At 51.6% G+C, this 16,403-nt stretch overlaps 1 long non-coding RNA gene across 1 annotated transcript; it reads left to right on the top strand.

Moving 5' to 3' along the window:
- Positions 1-327: 327 nt before the first annotated feature.
- LOC135314616 (uncharacterized) lies at positions 328-9,816 on the top strand. The gene is made up of 3 exons (XR_010374107.1): positions 328-1,606; positions 1,735-1,812; positions 9,523-9,816. It is a non-coding gene; the product is annotated as an uncharacterized LOC135314616 (long non-coding RNA).
- The last annotated feature ends 6,587 nt before the right edge of the window (positions 9,817-16,403 follow it).

Below are 16,403 nucleotides of genomic sequence, written 5' to 3'. Positions count from 1 at the left end.
GATCTGATGGCGTCCAGGTAGGTGAGCTGGTGAGGAAAAGGTGGGAGTCTTAAACGGGGATTGGTGTGGGTAGCTTGACGGTTCTGCAGCCTCTCAGCAGGTGCCTTTCTGCTTGGATTTTTGCAGGTGCCGCAATCAGCCTTCAGAGGGGAGACGACGCATGGCGACGAGGGGTCCGAGAAGGTGAGGCGATTGCGGTCAAGGCGGTGGTTCCGTACCAAGGTGTTGTGCGGCAAGCGGGTTGAAGCGTTTCTGTTTGGTTTTTTTAGACTGTGTGCGGCTGCCTTTGGGACTGGATGCGCGTTCGAGGTGAGCTGGGTCGCAGGGAGGAGGGGCGTGGGGCTGGGGAGATCTTCCTTTGGAAGGGCAGTGGTAACATGGTCTCCTGGTATCCCTAGGGGCCACAAGGGAGGACAACAGTGTGAGTTGGGCACGGCCACAGAGCAAGTGAGCAGAGCAGCTGGGCGCATCTGAGGTAGACGGATGCAGCGGCCTAGGTCTTTGTAGAGTGATGGGATGCTGACTGACAGGGCTGTTGTGTGGGGCTTGTGATAGTTTTTGTTTTTTTCAGATGACGAAGAGGCAGCTGGTGACTGGAGGAGTGACGTGTGCTTGTCCTCCAGAAGGAAGGGAAGAGGGAGAGACTCGGCCCCTTGAAAGCTAAGTTGAGGCAACGGTGCTGGGGAAGGGGTTGGGGGAGCGAGGGGGGGCACGGTTGGCTGTGGCAGGAAGGGGTTCTAAAGAGAGCGTAGGGGAGAGGGTTGTCTAGGAAGCGGTCCCCTTTGAGCAGGGGAATGGAGCGGGTTCCTCTGAAATATGACAGTAGTGTGCCCTGGGCAGGGCGGTTCCAGGCTGTGCGTGTCGTTGTGTAGTGCGTCTGTGTGTTGGGTGTGTTTGACCTTCCTCGGGTCTCGGGTGTTCTTTGTTCCGCAGGATCTCGAGGCAGGTGCCTCGGCAGCGTTAGTAGGGCCCGGCGAGGCCCTAGTCGTGGGCACGGCGCCCATCGGGCGCTTCTCTTTTGGCGTCGCAAGCTTCCAGCGTGGATCGTTTTGGCGTCTCGGGTGGTTCTGGCCGGTGGTCTTGTGCCGCGCCGTTCCCGGCCACGTGAGCGGCTCTGCTCACTCCCAGTCGCTTTTAGGGACTGGCGCTTCTTCCTTGCATCTTCAGGGGCTGAGGTCTTGAAGGCGGGCTGCTTGCGCATCCGTCTCGTCAGTTTTGAGAGGAAGCGCTTGTCCCCGCCCACGAAGGTGTCGTCGTTTTCTGGCGTGGCGCTAGGAGCACGCTAGGGTCCTGCGCCTGCTCTTACCGCATGGAGGTTTTCTGTCCGTGCGTCGTCGCTCTCGCCGACCAACTTGGCTTGTATTTTGAGGCGTGTTGTTGTTGGCGTTCTGTGTAGGGTTCGCCTGTGGTTGTGGTGTCTTGGCTTGGAGCCGCCCTGCCCGGGGGTGTCGAGTCAGGGCAAGGTGGCACAGGAGCGTTTGAGGTGAACTGGGTTGCAGAGAAGAGGGGGGTGTAGCTGGTGATTTTTTTAGGAATTGCAGTGGCAACTCTGTGCTTGTATCTCCAGGGGGCCGCAAAGGATGGTGACCATCCAAGTCCAGCACGGGTAAGGAGCAAGTGAGAGGAGAAGCCACGTGTATGTGAGGTGGGGGATGTTGCGGGGTAGGTCCTTGTGGAGCGATGTGATTGTGACAACGCTATTGAGTATGGATTGTTGTGGTCTTTTTTTTTTAGGTGAAGGAATATATGTTCCTCCCTCTGGTCACCATCATCTTTGGGTGACTGCACGCTACTAAATTTCCTCCGACACTTGTACGTTTGAATGCACGTACTGTTGTATTGGTGTATGTATATGTCTGCACAGATTCCTCCAGCTCTTGTTTGTTGGAACATATCTATGTAGTTTCTATTGTGCAGTTCTTTATTGTTGTGTATCTGTATAGCTGTCCTGTGTGACGCGTGTGGCTGAGTGTGTGTACCTAGGCAGTTACCTCCGCTGTCTTGTACGGTTGCACATATGTAGTGCTTGTTGTACCCTGTTTGCCTGTTGTAGGTGAGTGAATGTCCATAGTTAATCTACCACTGCGGCGTGGTGGAAGTATCCGCCCGTGTACATCATTGCTGCGTGTGATCGATTAGAGCTGGTGTGGTATCATTGGATGTACATTCACACATCCTTGTGTAGTGAGGTTGAGTGAATGCGGAAGTCAATATTGGCTGCCTGTGTTCTATGGGTGAATGTAGTTTGAAATGAACCAGGGATATGGATAGTTACATATATTTTGTAGAAACTGTCTTTGATAGGGTTGTGCCGTGTGGGGTGTTCACGGTGTTTTGAGGGTTGGGTTTGGTGGTGGTAACTAACAGCAAACTTTTTCCACAGGAGTAAAAACAAAAATCAGAATAAAAAAACCCCAGCTGGGGGATTTTTTTTTCTCCCCCGGCTGGGGTTTTTTTTCCCCGGTCCCGGCCGCTCTGCGAGGCGACGTTCATCGCCAATGTTTGGGCGGAGGTCAGGCTCTGGGACGGGGTTTTGTGAGGCAGGGCAATTTTTTGAGGTGCCTGGGAGCGGAGTTCCCAGGGAGTGCTGGAGGAGCAGGGCGACAGGCGGCGGAACGGCTCGGTGGAGAGGAAGGGGCGATGGACCCGGTGGGCGGATGAGCGGTCTGTTTGAAACCTTTGTGAGGTTGCCGGGTTGAATGTGTGCTTCGGTAGGGTTGTGAGGCTTGGTGATATGGGTTTTTTGCAGGCAGGGCCCTTTTTTGAGGCCCTGGGTTGTGCGGGTGAATGTAGGTATGGGACTACATGTGTCCCTGGTATGTGGCAGTCCTTTGCATCTACCTCCTTTGATAGGGTTGTGTGGCGTGGGGTGTTCATGGTGTTTTGAGGGTTGGGTTTGGTGGTGGTAACTAACAACAAACTTTTTCCACAGGTGTAAAAATAAAATTAGAATAAAAAAACCCCAGCTGGGGGATTTTTTTTTTTTCTCCCCCGGCTGGGGTTTTTTTTCCCCGGTCCCGGCCGCTCTGCGAGGCGACGTTCATCGCCAATGTTTGGGCGGAGGTCAGGCTCTGGGACGGGGTTTTGTGAGGCAGGGCAATTTTTTGAGGTGCCTGGGAGCGGAGTTCCCAGGGAGTGCTGGAGGAGCAGGGCGACAGGCGGCGGAACGGCTCGGTGGAGAGGAAGGGGCGATGGACCCGGTGGGCGGATGAGCGGTCTGTTTGAAACCTTTGTGAGGTTGCCGGGTTGAATGCGTGCTTCGGTAGGGTTGTGAGGCTTGGTGATATGGGTTTTTTGCAGGCAGGGCCCTTTTTTGAGGCCCTGGGTTGTGCGGGTGAATGTAGGTATGGGACTACATGTGTCCCTGGTATGTGGCAGTCCTTTGCATCTACCTCCTTTGATAGGGTTGTGTGGCGTGGGGTGTTCATGGTGTTTTGAGGGTTGGGTTTGGTGGTGGTAGCTAACAACAAACTTTTTCCACAGGTGTAAAAATAAAATTAGAATAAAAAAACCCCAGCTGGGGGATTTTTTTTTTTCTCCCCCGGCTGGGGTTTTTTTTCCCCGGTCCCGGCCGCTCTGCGAGGCGACGTTCATCGCCAATGTTTGGGCGGAGGTCAGGCTCTGGGACGGGGTTTTGTGAGGCAGGGCAATTTTTTGAGGTGCCTGGGAGCGGAGTTCCCAGGGAGTGCTGGAGGAGCAGGGCGACAGGCGGCGGAACGGCTCGGTGGAGAGGAAGGGGCGATGGACCCGGTGGGCGGATGAGCGGTCTGTTTGAAACCTTTGTGAGGTTGCCGGGTTGAATGCGTGCTTCGGTAGGGTTGTGAGGCTTGGTGATATGGGTTTTTTGCAGGCAGGGCCCTTTTTTGAGGCCCTGGGTTGTGCGGGTGAATGTAGGTATGGGACTACATGTGTCCCTGGTATGTGGCAGTCCTTTGCATCTACCTCCTTTGATAGGGTTGTGTGGCGTGGGGTGTTCACGGTGTTTTGAGGGTTGGGTTTGGTGGTGGTAGCTAACAACAAACTTTTTCCACAGGTGTAAAAATAAAATTAGAATAAAAAAACCCCAGCTGGGGGATTTTTTTTTTTCTCCCCTGGCTGGGGTTTTTTTTTCCCCGGTCCCGGCCGCTCTGCGAGGGGACGTTCATCGCCAATGTTTGGGCGGAGGTCAGGCTCTGGGACGGGGTTTTGTGAGGCAGGGCAATTTTTTGAGGTGCCTGGGAGCGGAGTTCCCAGGGAGTGCTGGAGGAGCAGGGCGACAGGCGGCGGAACGGCTCGGTGGAGAGGAAGGGGCGATGGACCCGGTGGGCGGATGAGCGGTCTGTTTGAAACCTTTGTGAGGTTGCCGGGTTGAATGTGTGCTTCGGTAGGGTTGTGAGGCTTGGTGATATGGGTTTTTTGCAGGCAGGGCCCTTTTTTGAGGCCCTGGGTTGTGCGGGTGAATGTAGGTATGGGACTACATGTGTCCCTGGTATGTGGCAGTCCTTTGCATCTACCTCCTTTGATAGGGTTGTGTGGCGTGGGGTGTTCACGGTGTTTTGAGGGTTGGGTTTGGTGGTGGTAGCTAACAACAAACTTTTTCCACAGGTGTAAAAATAAAATTAGAATAAAAAAACCCCAGCTGGGGGATTTTTTTTTTTCTCCCCCGGCTGGGGTTTTTTTTCCCCGGTCCCGGCCGCTCTGCGAGGCGACGTTCATCGCCAATGTTTGGGCGGAGGTCAGGCTCTGGGACGGGGTTTTGTGAGGCAGGGCAATTTTTTGAGGTGCCTGGGAGCGGAGTTCCCAGGGAGTGCTGGAGGAGCAGGGCGACAGGCGGCGGAACGGCTCGGTGGAGAGGAAGGGGCGATGGACCCGGTGGGCGGATGAGCGGTCTGTTTGAAACCTTTGTGAGGTTGCCGGGTTGAATGCGTGCTTCGGTAGGGTTGTGAGGCTTGGTGATATGGGTTTTTTGCAGGCAGGGCCCTTTTTTGAGGCCCTGGGTTGTGCGGGTGAATGTAGGTATGGGACTACATGTGTCCCTGGTATGTGGCAGTCCTTTGCATCTACCTCCTTTGATAGGGTTGTGTGGCGTGGGGTGTTCATGGTGTTTTGAGGGTTGGGTTTGGTGGTGGTAACTAACAACAAACTTTTTCCACAGGTGTAAAAATAAAATTAGAATAAAAAAACCCCAGCTGGGGGATTTTTTTTTTTCTCCCCCGGCTGGGGTTTTTTTTCCCCGGTCCCGGCCGCTCTGCGAGGGGACGTTCATCGCCAATGTTTGGGCGGAGGTCAGGCTCTGGGACGGGGTTTTGTGAGGCAGGGCAATTTTTTGAGGTGCCTGGGAGCGGAGTTCCCAGGGAGTGCTGGAGGAGCAGGGCGACAGGCGGCGGAACGGCTCGGTGGAGAGGAAGGGGCGATGGACCCGGTGGGCGGATGAGCGGTCTGTTTGAAACCTTTGTGAGGTTGCCGGGTTGAATGCGTGCTTCGGTAGGGTTGTGAGGCTTGGTGATATGGGTTTTTTGCAGGCAGGGCCCTTTTTTGAGGCCCTGGGTTGTGCGGGTGAATGTAGGTATGGGACTACATGTGTCCCTGGTATGTGGCAGTCCTTTGCATCTACCTCCTTTGATAGGGTTGTGTGGCGTGGGGTGTTCACGGTGTTTTGAGGGTTGGGTTTGGTGGTGGTAACTAACAACAAACTTTTTCCACAGGTGTAAAAATAAAATTAGAATAAAAAAACCCCAGCTGGGGGATTTTTTTTTTTCTCCCCCGGCTGGGGTTTTTTTTCCCCGGTCCCGGCCGCTCTGCGAGGCGACGTTCATCGCCAATGTTTGGGCGGAGGTCAGGCTCTGGGACGGGGTTTTGTGAGGCAGGGCAATTTTTTGAGGTGCCTGGGAGCGGAGTTCCCAGGGAGTGCTGGAGGAGCAGGGCGACAGGCGGCGGAACGGCTCGGTGGAGAGGAAGGGGCGATGGACCCGGTGGGCGGATGAGCGGTCTGTTTGAAACCTTTGTGAGGTTGCCGGGTTGAATGTGTGCTTCGGTAGGGTTGTGAGGCTTGGTGATATGGGTTTTTTGCAGGCAGGGCCCTTTTTTGAGGCCCTGGGTTGTGCGGGTGAATGTAGGTATGGGACTACATGTGTCCCTGGTATGTGGCAGTCCTTTGCATCTACCTCCTTTGATAGGGTTGTGTGGCGTGGGGTGTTCACGGTGTTTTGAGGGTTGGGTTTGGTGGTGGTAACTAACAACAAACTTTTTCCACAGGTGTAAAAATAAAATTAGAATAAAAAAACCCCAGCTGGGGGATTTTTTTTTTTCTCCCCCGGCTGGGGTTTTTTTTCCCCGGTCCCGGCCGCTCTGCGAGGCGACGTTCATCGCCAATGTTTGGGCGGAGGTCAGGCTCTGGGACGGGGTTTTGTGAGGCAGGGCAATTTTTTGAGGTGCCTGGGAGCGGAGTTCCCAGGGAGTGCTGGAGGAGCAGGGCGACAGGCGGCGGAACGGCTCGGTGGAGAGGAAGGGGCGATGGACCCGGTGGGCGGATGAGCGGTCTGTTTGAAACCTTTGTGAGGTTGCCGGGTTGAATGTGTGCTTCGGTAGGGTTGTGAGGCTTGGTGATATGGGTTTTTTGCAGGCAGGGCCCTTTTTTGAGGCCCTGGGTTGTGCGGGTGAATGTAGGTATGGGACTACATGTGTCCCTGGTATGTGGCAGTCCTTTGCATCTACCTCCTTTGATAGGGTTGTGTGGCGTGGGGTGTTCACGGTGTTTTGAGGGTTGGGTTTGGTGGTGGTAGCTAACAACAAACTTTTTCCACAGGTGTAAAAATAAAATTAGAATAAAAAAACCCCAGCTGGGGGATTTTTTTTTTTCTCCCCCGGCTGGGGTTTTTTTTCCCCGGTCCCGGCCGCTCTGCGAGGCGACGTTCATCGCCAATGTTTGGGCGGAGGTCAGGCTCTGGGACGGGGTTTTGTGAGGCAGGGCAATTTTTTGAGGTGCCTGGGAGCGGAGTTCCCAGGGAGTGCTGGAGGAGCAGGGCGACAGGCGGCGGAACGGCTCGGTGGAGAGGAAGGGGCGATGGACCCGGTGGGCGGATGAGCGGTCTGTTTGAAACCTTTGTGAGGTTGCCGGGTTGAATGCGTGCTTCGGTAGGGTTGTGAGGCTTGGTGATATGGGTTTTTTGCAGGCAGGGCCCTTTTTTGAGGCCCTGGGTTGTGCGGGTGAATGTAGGTATGGGACTACATGTGTCCCTGGTATGTGGCAGTCCTTTGCATCTACCTCCTTTGATAGGGTTGTGTGGCGTGGGGTGTTCACGGTGTTTTGAGGGTTGGGTTTGGTGGTGGTAACTAACAACAAACTTTTTCCACAGGTGTAAAAATAAAATTAGAATAAAAAAACCCCAGCTGGGGGATTTTTTTTTTTCTCCCCCGGCTGGGGTTTTTTTTCCCCGGTCCCGGCCGCTCTGCGAGGCGACGTTCATCGCCAATGTTTGGGCGGAGGTCAGGCTCTGGGACGGGGTTTTGTGAGGCAGGGCAATTTTTTGAGGTGCCTGGGAGCGGAGTTCCCAGGGAGTGCTGGAGGAGCAGGGCGACAGGCGGCGGAACGGCTCGGTGGAGAGGAAGGGGCGATGGACCCGGTGGGCGGATGAGCGGTCTGTTTGAAACCTTTGTGAGGTTGCCGGGTTGAATGTGTGCTTCGGTAGGGTTGTGAGGCTTGGTGATATGGGTTTTTTGCAGGCAGGGCCCTTTTTTGAGGCCCTGGGTTGTGCGGGTGAATGTAGGTATGGGACTACATGTGTCCCTGGTATGTGGCAGTCCTTTGCATCTACCTCCTTTGATAGGGTTGTGTGGCGTGGGGTGTTCACGGTGTTTTGAGGGTTGGGTTTGGTGGTGGTAACTAACAACAAACTTTTTCCACAGGTGTAAAAATAAAATTAGAATAAAAAAACCCCAGCTGGGGGATTTTTTTTTTTCTCCCCCGGCTGGGGTTTTTTTTCCCCGGTCCCGGCCGCTCTGCGAGGCGACGTTCATCGCCAATGTTTGGGCGGAGGTCAGGCTCTGGGACGGGGTTTTGTGAGGCAGGGCAATTTTTTGAGGTGCCTGGGAGCGGAGTTCCCAGGGAGTGCTGGAGGAGCAGGGCGACAGGCGGCGGAACGGCTCGGTGGAGAGGAAGGGGCGATGGACCCGGTGGGCGGATGAGCGGTCTGTTTGAAACCTTTGTGAGGTTGCCGGGTTGAATGTGTGTGTCAGTAGAGGTCTGATGTTTGGTGGTGTGGGGTGTTGTTGGAGATGTTCTTGTGGGGCTGAGATGCAGTCTTTGAAGAGGCTTAGAGATGGGGGATTTCTGAATCTAGGTTTTGCCTTCCATGGCTGGTGCTGGTTTCCTGAAGTGTTTATAGGCATTCTACAGCCAGTGTGTCAGGCAATGTGTAACAGGCATGTTTGGGTGGCTGTCCCGCTAGGCATAGGGTTTTGTGTGCTGTCTGGGTATATGGCATTGAAGGGTTGATGTTGGGATGTATGATATGATAGGTCTGGCTCGGTGTTGATGAAATTGCATACGGTGGGTTTTGGGTATGGGGAGTTGGAGTAGGTGGCCATTGTTTAGGTGGGGCAGCTTGAGAATGATGTGGGTTTATGGTAATTGTGTATGCCTAGGGTGTAGGGAAGTACCTTTGGTGTCGTTAGCGTATGTTATAAGGATGCTGGTTTGTCTGTCATAGGGGCATTGAAGTCTAAGGTCTGCAGAGATGCGAGGAGGCATGTCGTCATCACAGAGGCGGTGTGGTTTGGGAGAGGAAAAGGTATATTAGCAGAGCAGTAAGTGGACTACATAATGAGAGTGAGCTTTGTGCCTAAGGTAACAGGGTCTGAGGCTCGGGTGGTAAGCGCTTGCTAGGAGCCTAAAGGAGTTACAGTTGTAGTACAATTAGAGGACTATTGAGTAAGAGTTGACCCAATTAGTAGGGATGGGAAGTGTTGGACCTAGGGAGGTAATGTTATCCTTGCAGGAGAAGTGAATTATGGCATGAGAGGAGACAGGTACTGCTCGGTAGATGAATGAACGGTGGAAATGGATTTATCCAGGGGGAAAAAGGGGTTTAAGCGTAGGAGATGTTGTCTAGTACAGTGATTGTATTAGTAACAGCAAATAACTGCATGGGCCTAAGTGCTACCACTTGGCCTCAGTGCAAGGATGAGATTGAAGCGTGGATGTGGAGATGTGTACAAGCATGTAGAGGTGTTGCTGGGGAGCTAGGTAAGGAATGACTCAATGCATAAAGGTAATGATGAAGCTGGTATTGGAGGGAGAGGAGTGAGGCAGGCCGAGTAAATGTAGTTGTGTGAGGAGGAAAAGAAATGTTGCCGTAGTAGGTATTGTAAGTATTGTAAGTTGTGGAAACACATATGTTGTTTACATGCAGTGAGGGGGGTTAGGTGTGGGGAGGCAGGGCACTTTGTTACCATATCATTAGCATGGGAAAACCTCAATGTGGTGTAGTAACAGAAATGAAGGCTGTTAGGAGTTGTGCTTATCATGCCTCTGTTACATTGCAGGTGGAGAGGTCCTAGAGGAATGCGACAGGTGGAAAAGCACGCTTTATGTCCAGTGTTTCCCAAAACTGGAGGCATAATAAAGGAGCATTACTAATACAATAATAAAGGAAATGAAAACATGTGTGTCATTGTTTTATTCAGGCCTCCTGTGTGTTATTTGTGGGTGGGGTGTAATTTCCAGTGGGTGGGATTTAATCACAGGGCTCTATGTAGCCCTTAAACTCTATGGGAGGTAATTAAAGGAAAAAAAGCAGCAGTAGGGAATGGCTTTTGGCTCTTTGAGTAAATAAGAAAAATAAAACCTAAACGTTATCAATGAAAAGAAAAAAATTTACTCCCAGAGCCAAAAGCCATTCCCTACTGCTGCACCACTCTTATTATTTTTAAATTTTTTTTCCTCTTCCTGATGACACTACTACCAAAAAAAAGTAACCACCCCCAACCTGAAACACAAATAAACACCTGACACAACACACAACCAGCAAAAAACAAAAACCACAAATACAAAAACACCCACCAGAGACACACTAACAAAAACAAAAAAACTGCACATAAAAATAACCATTCACAAACCAAAACCACAACACAAAACCTAAAACAAACCTCCACACAAAACAATCACCACCCACCACAAGCAACCCTGTAACCACTGCACAGACCACAATCAGCAATACACACCCCTCACAAATAACACCCCGTACCAGAACTCAACCAGAGACACATCAAGGCAGTAAACACAAAACCAAAAACAACAAAATGAACACCATTTTCTCTTGAACCCAATACCAGAAGTACCCAGCACAACAGAGCAACCACAACACAGCCTACAAGACACAGAGCACCCCAGAAACTAATTACAACATACAAAACAACAAACACCCTAACCAGCCAACCAGTACAACACCCACAACCTAGAAACCTCAATACACAGTTACAGTTTACAATTACAATTTCACACACTACAGATGGGCTAGGAGTTACCATTTCACCCTCCACAGTCAGCAGTCACTGCAGTCACAGCCCAAGCATAGGGCCTTACGGACCTACAGCTTAGGGATGACACGTTACAGGTTAGAGTGACAATCACAGTCACACCATCCAGTCATCACCATCTAACAGGGTTGGGGTTAGGGGTTAGGGGTTAGGGGTTAGGGGTTAGGGGTTAGGGGTTAGGGGTTAGGGGTTAGGGGTTAGGGTTAGGGGTTAGGGGTTAGGGGTTAGGGTTAGGGTTAGGGTTAGGGGTTAGGGTTAGGGTTAGGGTTAGGGTTAGGGTTAGGGTTAGGGTTAGGGTTAGGGTTAGGGTTAGGGTTAGGGTTAGGGTTAGGGTTAGGGTTAGGGTTAGGGTTAGGGTTAGGGTTAGGGTTAGGGTTAGGGTTAGGGTTAGGGTTAGGGTTAGGGTTAGGGTTAGGGTTAGGGTTAGGGTTAGGGTTAGGGTTAGGGTTAGGGTTAGGGTTAGGGTTAGGGTTAGGGTTAGGGTTAGGGTTAGGGTTAGGGTTAGGGTTAGGGTTAGGGTTAGGGTTAGGGTTAGGGTTAGGGTTAGGGTTAGGGTTAGGGTTAGGGTTAGGGTTAGGGTTAGGGTTAGGGTTAGGGTTAGGGTTAGGGTTAGGGTTAGGGTTAGGGTTAGGGTTAGGGTTAGGGTTAGGGTTAGGGTTAGGGTTAGGGTTAGGGTTAGGGTTAGGGTTAGGGTTAGGGTTAGGGTTAGGGTTAGGGTTAGGGTTAGGGTTAGGGTTAGGGTTAGGGTTAGGGTTAGGGTTAGGGTTAGGGTTAGGGTTAGGGTTAGGGTTAGGGTTAGGGTTAGGGTTAGGGTTAGGGTTAGGGTTAGGGTTAGGGTTAGGGTTAGGGTTAGGGTTAGGGTTAGGGTTAGGGTTAGGGTTAGGGTTAGGGTTAGGGTTAGGGTTAGGGTTAGGGTTAGGGTTAGGGTTAGGGTTAGGGTTAGGGTTAGGGTTAGGGTTAGGGTTAGGGTTAGGGTTAGGGTTAGGGTTAGGGTTAGGGTTAGGGTTAGGGTTAGGGTTAGGGTTAGGGTTAGGGTTAGGGTTAGGGTTAGGGTTAGGGTTAGGGTTAGGGTTAGGGTTAGGGTTAGGGTTAGGGTTAGGGTTAGGGTTAGGGTTAGGGTTAGGGTTAGGGTTAGGGTTAGGGTTAGGGTTAGGGTTAGGGTTAGGGTTAGGGTTAGGGTTAGGGTTAGGGTTAGGGTTAGGGTTAGGGTTAGGGTTAGGGTTAGGGTTAGGGTTAGGGTTAGGGTTAGGGTTAGGGTTAGGGTTAGGGTTAGGGTTAGGGTTAGGGTTAGGGTTAGGGTTAGGGTTAGGGTTAGGGTTAGGGTTAGGGTTAGGGTTAGGGTTAGGGTTAGGGTTAGGGTTAGGGTTAGGGTTAGGGTTAGGGTTAGGGTTAGGGTTAGGGTTAGGGTTAGGGTTAGGGTTAGGGTTAGGGTTAGGGTTAGGGTTAGGGTTAGGGTTAGGGTTAGGGTTAGGGTTAGGGTTAGGGTTAGGGTTAGGGTTAGGGTTAGGGTTAGGGTTAGGGTTAGGGTTAGGGTTAGGGTTAGGGTTAGGGTTAGGGTTAGGGTTAGGGTTAGGGTTAGGGTTAGGGTTAGGGTTAGGGTTAGGGTTAGGGTTAGGGTTAGGGTTAGGGTTAGGGTTAGGGTTAGGGTTAGGGTTAGGGTTAGGGTTAGGGTTAGGGTTAGGGTTAGGGTTAGGGTTAGGGTTAGGGTTAGGGTTAGGGTTAGGGTTAGGGTTAGGGTTAGGGTTAGGGTTAGGGTTAGGGTTAGGGTTAGGGTTAGGGTTAGGGTTAGGGTTAGGGTTAGGGTTAGGGTTAGGGTTAGGGTTAGGGTTAGGGTTAGGGTTAGGGTTAGGGTTAGGGTTAGGGTTAGGGTTAGGGTTAGGGTTAGGGTTAGGGTTAGGGTTAGGGTTAGGGTTAGGGTTAGGGTTAGGGTTAGGGTTAGGGTTAGGGTTAGGGTTAGGGTTAGGGTTAGGGTTAGGGTTAGGGTTAGGGTTAGGGTTAGGGTTAGGGTTAGGGTTAGGGTTAGGGTTAGGGTTAGGGTTAGGGTTAGGGTTAGGGTTAGGGTTAGGGTTAGGGTTAGGGTTAGGGTTAGGGTTAGGGTTAGGGTTAGGGTTAGGGTTAGGGTTAGGGTTAGGGTTAGGGTTAGGGTTAGGGTTAGGGTTAGGGTTAGGGTTAGGGTTAGGGTTAGGGTTAGGGTTAGGGTTAGGGTTAGGGTTAGGGTTAGGGTTAGGGTTAGGGTTAGGGTTAGGGTTAGGGTTAGGGTTAGGGTTAGGGTTAGGGTTAGGGTTAGGGTTAGGGTTAGGGTTAGGGTTAGGGTTAGGGTTAGGGTTAGGGTTAGGGTTAGGGTTAGGGTTAGGGTTAGGGTTAGGGTTAGGGTTAGGGTTAGGGTTAGGGTTAGGGTTAGGGTTAGGGTTAGGGTTAGGGTTAGGGTTAGGGTTAGGGTTAGGGTTAGGGTTAGGGTTAGGGTTAGGGTTAGGGTTAGGGTTAGGGTTAGGGTTAGGGTTAGGGTTAGGGTTAGGGTTAGGGTTAGGGTTAGGGTTAGGGTTAGGGTTAGGGTTAGGGTTAGGGTTAGGGTTAGGGTTAGGGTTAGGGTTAGGGTTAGGGTTAGGGTTAGGGTTAGGGTTAGGGTTAGGGTTAGGGTTAGGGTTAGGGTTAGGGTTAGGGTTAGGGTTAGGGTTAGGGTTAGGGTTAGGGTTAGGGTTAGGGTTAGGGTTAGGGTTAGGGTTAGGGTTAGGGTTAGGGTTAGGGTTAGGGTTAGGGTTAGGGTTAGGGTTAGGGTTAGGGTTAGGGTTAGGGTTAGGGTTAGGGTTAGGGTTAGGGTTAGGGTTAGGGTTAGGGTTAGGGTTAGGGTTAGGGTTAGGGTTAGGGTTAGGGTTAGGGTTAGGGTTAGGGTTAGGGTTAGGGTTAGGGTTAGGGTTAGGGTTAGGGTTAGGGTTAGGGTTAGGGTTAGGGTTAGGGTTAGGGTTAGGGTTAGGGTTAGGGTTAGGGTTAGGGTTAGGGTTAGGGTTAGGGTTAGGGTTAGGGTTAGGGTTAGGGTTAGGGTTAGGGTTAGGGTTAGGGTTAGGGTTAGGGTTAGGGTTAGGGTTAGGGTTAGGGTTAGGGTTAGGGTTAGGGTTAGGGTTAGGGTTAGGGTTAGGGTTAGGGTTAGGGTTAGGGTTAGGGTTAGGGTTAGGGTTAGGGTTAGGGTTAGGGTTAGGGTTAGGGTTAGGGTTAGGGTTAGGGTTAGGGTTAGGGTTAGGGTTAGGGTTAGGGTTAGGGTTAGGGTTAGGGTTAGGGTTAGGGTTAGGGTTAGGGTTAGGGTTAGGGTTAGGGTTAGGGTTAGGGTTAGGGTTAGGGTTAGGGTTAGGGTTAGGGTTAGGGTTAGGGTTAGGGTTAGGGTTAGGGTTAGGGTTAGGGTTAGGGTTAGGGTTAGGGTTAGGGTTAGGGTTAGGGTTAGGGTTAGGGTTAGGGTTAGGGTTAGGGTTAGGGTTAGGGTTAGGGTTAGGGTTAGGGTTAGGGTTAGGGTTAGGGTTAGGGTTAGGGTTAGGGTTAGGGTTAGGGTTAGGGTTAGGGTTAGGGTTAGGGTTAGGGTTAGGGTTAGGGTTAGGGTTAGGGTTAGGGTTAGGGTTAGGGTTAGGGTTAGGGTTAGGGTTAGGGTTAGGGTTAGGGTTAGGGTTAGGGTTAGGGTTAGGGTTAGGGTTAGGGTTAGGGTTAGGGTTAGGGTTAGGGTTAGGGTTAGGGTTAGGGTTAGGGTTAGGGTTAGGGTTAGGGTTAGGGTTAGGGTTAGGGTTAGGGTTAGGGTTAGGGTTAGGGTTAGGGTTAGGGTTAGGGTTAGGGTTAGGGTTAGGGTTAGGGTTAGGGTTAGGGTTAGGGTTAGGGTTAGGGTTAGGGTTAGGGTTAGGGTTAGGGTTAGGGTTAGGGTTAGGGTTAGGGTTAGGGTTAGGGTTAGGGTTAGGGTTAGGGTTAGGGTTAGGGTTAGGGTTAGGGTTAGGGTTAGGGTTAGGGTTAGGGTTAGGGTTAGGGTTAGGGTTAGGGTTAGGGTTAGGGTTAGGGTTAGGGTTAGGGTTAGGGTTAGGGTTAGGGTTAGGGTTAGGGTTAGGGTTAGGGTTAGGGTTAGGGTTAGGGTTAGGGTTAGGGTTAGGGTTAGGGTTAGGGTTAGGGTTAGGGTTAGGGTTAGGGTTAGGGTTAGGGGTTAGGGTTAGGGTTAGGGTTAGGGTTAGGGTTAGGGTTAGGGTTAGGGTTAGGGTTAGGGTTAGGGTTAGGGTTAGGGTTAGGGTTAGGGTTAGGGTTAGGGTTAGGGTTAGGGTTAGGGTTAGGGTTAGGGTTAGGGTTAGGGTTAGGGTTAGGGTTAGGGTTAGGGTTAGGGTTAGGGTTAGGGTTAGGGTTAGGGTTAGGGTTAGGGTTAGGGTTAGGGTTAGGGTTAGGGTTAGGGTTAGGGTTAGGGTTAGGGTTAGGGTTAGGGTTAGGGTTAGGGTTAGGGTTAGGGTTAGGGTTAGGGTTAGGGTTAGGGTTAGGGTTAGGGTTAGGGTTAGGGTTAGGGTTAGGGTTAGGGTTAGGGTTAGGGTTAGGGTTAGGGTTAGGGTTAGGGTTAGGGTTAGGGTTAGGGTTAGGGTTAGGGTTAGGGTTAGGGTTAGGGTTAGGGTTAGGGTTAGGGTTAGGGGTTAGGGTTAGGGTTAGGGTTAGGGTTAGGGTTAGGGTTAGGGTTAGGGTTAGGGTTAGGGTTAGGGTTAGGGTTAGGGTTAGGGTTAGGGTTAGGGTTAGGGTTAGGGTTAGGGTTAGGGTTAGGGTTAGGGTTAGGGTTAGGGTTAGGGTTAGGGTTAGGGTTAGGGTTAGGGTTAGGGTTAGGGTTAGGGTTAGGGTTAGGGTTAGGGTTAGGGTTAGGGTTAGGGTTAGGGTTAGGGTTAGGGTTAGGGTTAGGGTTAGGGTTAGGGTTAGGGTTAGGGTTAGGGTTAGGGTTAGGGTTAGGGTTAGGGTTAGGGTTAGGGTTAGGGTTAGGGTTAGGGTTAGGGTTAGGGTTAGGGTTAGGGTTAGGGTTAGGGTTAGGGTTAGGGTTAGGGTTAGGGTTAGGGTTAGGGTTAGGGTTAGGGTTAGGGTTAGGGTTAGGGTTAGGGTTAGGGTTAGGGTTAGGGTTAGGGTTAGGGTTAGGGTTAGGGTTAGGGTTAGGGTTAGGGTTAGGGTTAGGTTAGGGTTAGGGTTAGGGTTAGGGTTAGGGTTAGGGTTAGGGTTAGGGTTAGGGTTAGGGTTAGGGTTAGGGTTAGGGTTAGGGTTAGGGTTAGGGTTAGGGTTAGGGTTAGGGTTAGGGTTAGGGTTAGGGTTAGGGTTAGGGTTAGGGTTAGGGTTAGGGTTAGGGTTAGGGTTAGGGTTAGGGTTAGGGTTAGGGTTAGGGTTAGGGTTAGGGTTAGGGTTAGGGTTAGGGTTAGGGTTAGGGTTAGGGTTAGGGTTAGGGTTAGGGTTAGGGTTAGGGTTAGGGTTAGGGTTAGGGTTAGGGTTAGGGTTAGGGTTAGGGTTAGGGTTAGGGTTAGGGTTAGGGTTAGGGTTAGGGTTAGGGTTAGGGTTAGGGTTAGGGTTAGGGTTAGGGTTAGGGTTAGGGTTAGGGTTAGGGTTAGGGTTAGGGTTAGGGTTAGGGTTAGGGTTAGGGTTAGGGTTAGGGTTAGGGTTAGGGTTAGGGTTAGGGTTAGGGTTAGGGTTAGGGTTAGGGTTAGGGTTAGGGTTAGGGTTAGGGTTAGGGTTAGGGTTAGGGTTAGGGTTAGGGTTAGGGTTAGGGTTAGGGTTAGGGTTAGGGTTAGGGTTAGGGTTAGGGTTAGGGTTAGGGTTAGGGTTAGGGTTAGGGTTAGGGTTAGGGTTAGGGTTAGGGTTAGGGTTAGGGTTAGGGTTAGGGTTAGGGTTAGGGTTAGGGTTAGGGTTAGGGTTAG

The sequence above is a fragment of the Phalacrocorax carbo genome, chromosome 8, assembly GCF_963921805.1.
Source record: "Phalacrocorax carbo chromosome 8, bPhaCar2.1, whole genome shotgun sequence".
Lineage (NCBI taxonomy): Eukaryota > Metazoa > Chordata > Aves > Suliformes > Phalacrocoracidae > Phalacrocorax > Phalacrocorax carbo.
Note: the sequence above shows the minus strand (reverse complement) of the source record. Positions and strands in the feature narration are given on the sequence as shown.